The following is a 7503-nucleotide window of genomic DNA, read 5'->3' as shown; positions in this document are numbered from 1 at the left end:
GCCTCATCACTCCCCTAACCCCAAACGCCACTAACCACCATGAAAATTTTCCTCCTGCCACTACCCTTGGACTTCATCAGAGCTCATCAGAGACTGCCGCTGGAGCTAGTCGGTCGCCGTCCGTTATTTTTACCCCTTTTAATGTGAAACGGAGAAAAAATAGTATGAGTTAAGGGGGCGGGGGATGGTTGTAGTGTCCATAAAAGAAGAGGTCCCCAAAGTAGGGACGCCCCCTCCTCAAAATGGTTTATGAGTGAAATTTTAGGGGGAAGGGTGATCAGGGTTCCTTTTATTACTCTCCAATTATTAATACTCTACTGACTTTATTTAGAATTAGAGATTTACAATACAGGTGCATAGCATCACGGAGGATATGATTAGCTTACACATAAGGAGGCATGTGCACAAGTTAATACATATGGCTTGTCATCTTTGTTAAGTCTGGAATTATGAGGATAGACCTTGGTTTAAGTTTTTTTAGTGTGACACTGCTATATTAAATACCCTGATGGAACTAGAGTTAGCTATATGTTGGTACCCAGAGTTGAAGTCATATCATCTAGTGTAGTGTTACTTGATGAATCAAAATAAAAGGGAACAAGAGAGAAGAGGATAAATCTATGAGGAAAAGATAGAAGTCACAGAAACAATATAAATTAATGGCTATGAATTAGGAAGATGGCACCTGGCCATGATGATGTGGAAGTTTGGAAGGAAAATGAGGTAGACTATGAAGGAATACTCAAACTCGAAGAAGAGAGATCTAAAAAATGTAGTGCTAGACTGGCACTCTTTCTCTTGGCGTGAGCACTCCACTATCCAAAATAAACGCTTCACCTTGGATGCGGATGTTGAAATTCAACCTTTCTTTAGATGATAGTAGCTTTGTAAAACAATTTGATGGCCATGGCAGTGGTAGCTTGACTTCCAGTGGAAGTAACTTAGTGTGAAATACCAACGGATATTTCAAAGTAGTGATAAAACATTCGGCTGTGATGTGGTCGAACTTAACATAGTGTACTTTAAGTAAACCTTTTTCCATGAACTTAGAGTAGGTTGTCATCCTACATTCTCCCTACATACTAGGTAGCTTTAACACTCCGTTCCCCTTGCATTCTAAGTATTATCCTAAGAAAATCAAACTATAGTAAAACATTGTCCTCACTTTTGCATTTTGGCACATAAGGTTGGCAAGAATGGAGATGTGCTTTTGGCGCTTACGATTGGTTCCTTTAGGGTAGTACTTAATTGACCAATTATACCCACCAACATGGAAGGTCTGTGACCTAAAAAATTTGCCAACACTCCTGGCTATAGTGCTAACAAGCAAATTGGTGCTGGCAACTTCACTAGGTCACACTGCTTCCAGGTTAGTGGGTATGATTTTTTAATTAGGCAACACACTAATGGAATCAATTGCAAGAGATAAAATAACACCTGCATTTTTCCCGATCTTATGAGCAAAAATGCAGAAGTGAGGGCAATATTTTATTATAGACAGATTTCCTTTGGATAACACTTTGAATATAAGGGAACCGGAGTGTAATTATCTAGTATAGAAGAAATTTTAAGATGGCAGGCTACTACAAATTTATGGAAAAAGTTCACTTGAAGTAGAATATGTGAAGTTTGATCCCATCACAATCAAATGTTTCATTACTATTGTGAAAGATCCATGATTTTGCATATTGGGTTACTTTCACCTGAAGTGAAGCAACCGCTGCCAGAGTAGTTAAATGGTTTTACAAGCCTACTAACATCAGATGGAGGGGAAAACGTCACCTTGTACATCCAAGGAGAATTTCTTGCACATAAGGTAATGCTCATAGCATGATCCCTTGGATTTAGGGCTCAACTCTATGGGCCAAGAATGGTGAAAGATGGACCATGCATAACTGTTGTATGCTACCTAATGCTCTTATGTCTCTCTTACATTTTGTCCACACAAATTGCTTGTTACTTTCCTTCAATGATTTTGACGGCGATGACAAAAAAGAGATTGATAGGTACTTACTCAAGGTTGTTAATTGTTACATAATATAAAGGTTTAAGCTCAATGTGAGTCTATTCTTTCCAAATGGCTTGATGTAGAGATAGTGGCAACTATATATGCATTAACTGGTCATCGACCATTAGTGTAAGAATCTCACCTGTGCATGCCTTAAATTTATGACCTCTCCAATGAGAATTGTAAGTTGATGGGAAGCCAAGAGTATGACATCCTTAATAGAAAATATAGTCAAGAATTTAGTGATATTAGGGAGTGTTTGGAAGATCTACTCTATCACTAGAGGTATTAGAGAGTGTTTGTAATTTCACTTAAATCTAGTATGCATTTAAATTTTTAATGCTTTTTTGTATCATATGTTATGTTCATCATTTCTATCATGTTTGACTTAATTATATTTCAAGAAACTAGTATCATTTCATGATGTGCAAGTGCATATATTTTTGTTTACGACCCACTACAAGAATGTCATGGGTTTGAATTAACACAATTCCACTACCTTCATTTATTTTTTGGAAACAGGTACTAAAGCTCACACAAAATTTGACATGATTTACACAATAAAAATATCTTAGTGTTCATAAGTCACTTGCATTCAATCTAGTATGTCACATCATACACGGAAGATGAAATATCACTAGTGTTTGTTGCCGATGAATGTGCTCCTTTTGAATAACACAAGTACATCTAAGGACAAGGATGATATGTGAAATTATTAAATGTTCTCATTTACACAATTATGTATTGCCAGACACGGACTCTAAAGGAAACCCTACAACTTTTTTTAGATGAAAGGCGCAAGGAGAACCCAACTTTAAATTAATAAAGACAACAGAGGCCACACATAGTTATACAAAACCCTACAACTCTAAGCGTCAGGATGTTAAGTCATAAGGTACCAATGTTATTATATGAAGTATTAATTATATTCATTGTACACTTAGAGCGGTGAAAAATTGAAAGTGAATTAGTGCTAGAACCAGATTAAGAATTGTTCTATTATTAGATACCCCCCTACATAACATGTGGTCAAATTCCATGGGCCCCATTACTAATTTGTTGGATATTTTCTTGAATGGGGATTTTTTATGCATGCCAATTATGAAAAAGATACAACCTATGATGAATCTAGAAGACATTCCATAAAATAGGAAGGAGAAAGGTAAGGGAACATAATTAGTTAACTACCATGGTATTGGAGACGAGGAGAATGGTTGATGCGATCTCACCAAGGTCCGGTGGACAAAATATATGCATACAAATTGAATCAATGAAGACTAGTTGAATCTTTTTTGCGGAAAAAGGGTAGTTGATTTTTGACCTATGAATTATGAAATAATATAGGAAAGTTTCCCTCGGGCTTTCAATGTTACCTAGAGATGTTGAAAGCAGACAGGGCATCGACTGCCATGCAAGACCTTCTTGCCTCTACTCTGAGGTCGCTCCATTGCTACAAGCCACCTCCGACATTGCTTCCCTGCCGACGCATGAATTGCGTGAGAGGAGAGCAAGAAAATCTCTAAACCCCCATTGGCTGCCACCATGGCATGAATCAACTAAGCTTGGCCGCCACCTTATAAGTGTCTTGCTTCTATGATCCAGAGGGGCAAGGTAAGGGGCAAATTAAACTAATGAGGATGCAAGGCCATGCTGTTGGTAGTGCCTCGGAAGGGACAAACGACTGCCCAAAGCGCCCATTGTAGTCAACCTACTTTAGAGGGAATCCTTCTTCCCCCGTTCCCCATGGCACCTTAGCCAATATGTCAGGTACTCATGCCACCGCGCTCGCTTTGCCTAGCGATGGGCAAAGAGAAACCTAGTTGCCGCATCTCCGCTCGCACGGGGGCATCCACTGTTGTCGCAGTAATGCCCGGTGATGGGCACTAGATCTTTGCCATCGGTTCGTCTTTGTAGGGGAGGTGCTCTAGTTCTCCTTACTTTGATCTGTACTACAACTAGTAGAGATCGCAGTGCCACTACCTTTCCTGGGAGGAGGCCTGGGCCTCACATGAGGCCACTACAAATTTCCTCGGGGTTGAACCCACGAGTCCTCCGCCTCCTTGCTTGCCAGCGCCGCGAAACCGCATCAGCGTAGCGTCATACATGTGAGCACTCTAACAAGGCAAGAACCCAAGGATGGAAAGAGGCACGGACATGGGCGGAGGCATCAAGAGATCCCGACGGGGAGGGGGGCATGAGAGTGATGAGAGAGGAGGAGCTCAATTGGCAGCGGCGTATGGGGTGAAATGGAGAAAGATAAGTAGTAGGGTCTCTAACGTCCTCCTTTATATCTACCTACTACTTGAGCATCAAACGGCTGTCGACCACCAATGAAATGATCGACTGGTCAAGAGAATCTATGTGAGGTGGCTTACCTCACCTTCCGTCAATTTGGAAGCTATTACTATCGGTAATTCCATATTATGAAAAATCTCAAGCTTGGGGTTAAGTTGTTTTCTAGGATCTGCCGTTGGATTGCAATCCTACGACATAAGCATGACTAAGACTAATGTTTTCTTGACACTTGTTGCTAATAGGCATGTAATGACACCCATTGTGCGACTATTGCTCACGAGAGAATTTGACAAAATCCTGATTTGAAAAAATATTACAAAAAGGGAGGAACGCCGTGAATGCATAGATATAAGAATCTTGGGTTTGTAGTACAGATCAAAGTAAGGAGAACTAGAGCACCTCCCCTGCAAAGACGAACCGATGGCAAGGATCTAGTATGCCTCACTTGTATACCTTGACAATCTTGGGCTTGTATTCCTTCATCCATTGTTCCCCCACGTCGCCTTAGCCAATAAGTCTACTCGTGCCACCACGCTCACTTTCCCAGGAATGAGCAAAGAGCAACCTGGTTGCCACATGTCCGCTCCCCCGAGGCCATCCATTATCGTCGCAGTAATGCCCGCGGAGGGGCCCTGGATCCTTGCCATCGTTTCTTATTTGTAGGGGAGGTTCTCCGGTCCTCCTTACCGTGCATCTGTACTACACCCAACAGAGATTGTCAGTGCCACTACCTTTTTTTAGGAGGAGGCCTGGGCCTCACATGAGGTCACCGCAAATTTCCCCGAGGTTGAACCCAGGAGTCCTCCGCCTTCTCGCTTGTTAGTGTCACGAAACATCTGCGTGTCGCCACACATGTGAGCGCTCTTACGAGGCAATGAGCCAAGGATGGAAAGAGGCGGGGACACGGGCGCATGCATCAAGATATCCCGGCGAGGAGGGGCGTGAGAGTGATGAGAGAGGAGAGGAGGAGCGTATGTGGCGGCGGCAGGGGGTGAAATGGAGGGAGGCAAGGACTAGGGTTTCTCACTCCCCCTCCCCTTTTATATCTACCTACGACTTGAGCATCAAAGGACTATCAGCCATCAAAGAAAAGATCAGACGGTCAAGAGAATCTTCGTGAGGTGGCTTATCTCACCTTCCCTCAATTATGAAGATAGTATCGTCGGTAATTATGAATTGAGGGAAGGTGAGATCCAGCTGAGAATTAAGTTGTTTTCTAGGATTTGTCGTTGGATTGCCATCCTACGGCACAGTTGCTGCAGTTTGTGTATAGCCAAAATAAAAAGCAGGGAAGAAGGTCAAGTTTAAACTTAGCATCAATATTTAGTACTCCCTCCGTTTCAAAATAGATGACCCAACTTTATACTGAGTATAAAGATGGGTCATCTATTTTGGAACGGAGGGAGTACTACAAGGGCAGCAATTTGGGCGTAGTAAAAAAAAATTGAAACGAAAAAGAAATAAAAAAAGCTCCATTGCCGGGATTTGAACCCGGGTCGCCTGGGTGAAAGCCAGGTATCCTAACCGGGCTGGACGACAATGGATTTGTGTTTGATTTTGATGTGTACGCCATTTAAAGCCCGTAAACCTGGACTGATCACTGATGACACATCTGACGAAGGGATAGAGCGTGTTTGGTGGTGCGGGAGCGAGGTGCCGGGCGGTGCTCCGCTACTTCTTCCCGTCCCTGGAGTGAGCGCCGGCCTACAGGCCGGGCACCGTCAAGTCGGGCCTCACCGGAGGTACTTCTTCCCGTTCCTGGAGGTTTGTCTCCGGTCTCAACGGCCGCCTCCCTTTGTATTCTGAGCGCGGCGGAGAGAAGGGTGCGGCACGGGGAAAGGGAGCCGGGCGAGACGGCCGGGAGCTGCCGGCGCCGCTCTAGGCTCATGTCAGTAAGGATGCTTGCTGATGTTTTCGTTCTGTGTGGGCGATGTCGATGTTTCCCTGTTTTCTCAGTTTGTCTGTTCAATTTTTAAAAAAAATGGAGGATGACCCCGGTCTTTGCATCTGGGATATGCATACGACCACTTTATTGATTATTCTCGAGGACCTTACAAAATATTACAAACAATAAATCTGAATCCATCATCTTGCCAACATATGCCCCTACTCCTATCCATATGATGAAGGGATGCTAGCTGAGCCACTACCCAAACCACTCACCTAAACCTAACATCAAAAGCCGGAAGCCCCAGCCGAGCCACATACCGGGTCTGGGGCACAATCCGGTCAGACGCACTCGTGTGTCGTCGCAGCCATCTTCCACAGGTCCGTCTTCAGATTATATTGAGGCTTCTACCTTGTCTGGCCACTCTGTCATCGACGTCACCATGACGCCAGACAGCTACCTCCTCCTGCGCGAGTCCATCTTCGCGCATCGGACGCCGAGCCTCCACAGCGCCATGCCGCCGATCTCCGCCGCCATCAATGTGAGATGAAGTACCGCCCCACCACGGCAAGTACAAGGTAAGGAAGGGCGAGGTCCCCATCGGAGACACGACCAGAAGAGGAGCATCGCAGCCACGAAACAGAAACACCTGCCCGGAGCTGCGACGCAGTAGATCAGACGGGCCGCCACCAGGAACCAGACAAGCTTGCCATGCACGCCCAGCATCCCCATGCCCAAGTCGGCGTCTTCAAGAAGGTGACGACGCTGTGGCGCCGCCGCCGCTTAGCCACCGGGGCTGGGGTTTTCATCCGGGCGCAGGGGAAGGGGGGAGGCAGGGGAAGTTGAGCCTCGGCGCCGCCACCAAGGAGGGAATGGCGTCCGGGACGCCATCGACGCCGTGACCGCCACCGGCGGCCAAGGGTTTCCCCCGGCCAAGCACCTGCCGCCACCTCCGAACCAGCCACAGCATCAGCAGGCGCGAACACGCCGGAGATCCAGGCCGGCCGGAGGTCATACGTCACGAGCGGCCCAGAACGCCTCCGATCTGACGAGGGGAGCCCGGGGGCTCCCCGCGCCACGACCAGCGCCCACCGGGACCTCGCTGCCCGCGCAGCCGAGGGGACCCGGCCAACCTCACCGACGAGCACTCCCCGCCGCCGGAGGAGCGCCGTCCGCACCAGTGAGGCCGCCGCCTCAGATCCGGGCCCTCACCATCGAAAGGGAGTGGCCAGAGGCCTCGCCGCCGCCCTCATAGGCAGCCGCGCGGGGGCCCCGGCGACCGCCTCCGGCAGCGGCGAGGAGGAGGGGAAAG

At 46.4% G+C, this 7503-nt stretch overlaps 1 non-coding gene across 1 annotated transcript; it reads right to left on the bottom strand.

Moving 5' to 3' along the window:
- Positions 1–5773: 5773 nt before the first annotated feature.
- Positions 5774–5847, bottom strand: TRNAE-UUC. Its single transcript has one exon. It is a non-coding gene; the product is annotated as a tRNA-Glu (tRNA).
- Between the last annotated feature and the right edge of the window lie 1656 nt (positions 5848–7503).

The sequence above is a fragment of the Triticum dicoccoides genome, chromosome 1A, assembly GCF_002162155.2.
Source record: "Triticum dicoccoides isolate Atlit2015 ecotype Zavitan chromosome 1A, WEW_v2.0, whole genome shotgun sequence".
In the NCBI taxonomy this organism is placed as follows: Eukaryota; Viridiplantae; Streptophyta; class Magnoliopsida; order Poales; family Poaceae; genus Triticum; species Triticum dicoccoides.
This window is presented reverse-complemented; position numbering and strand designations above follow the sequence as displayed.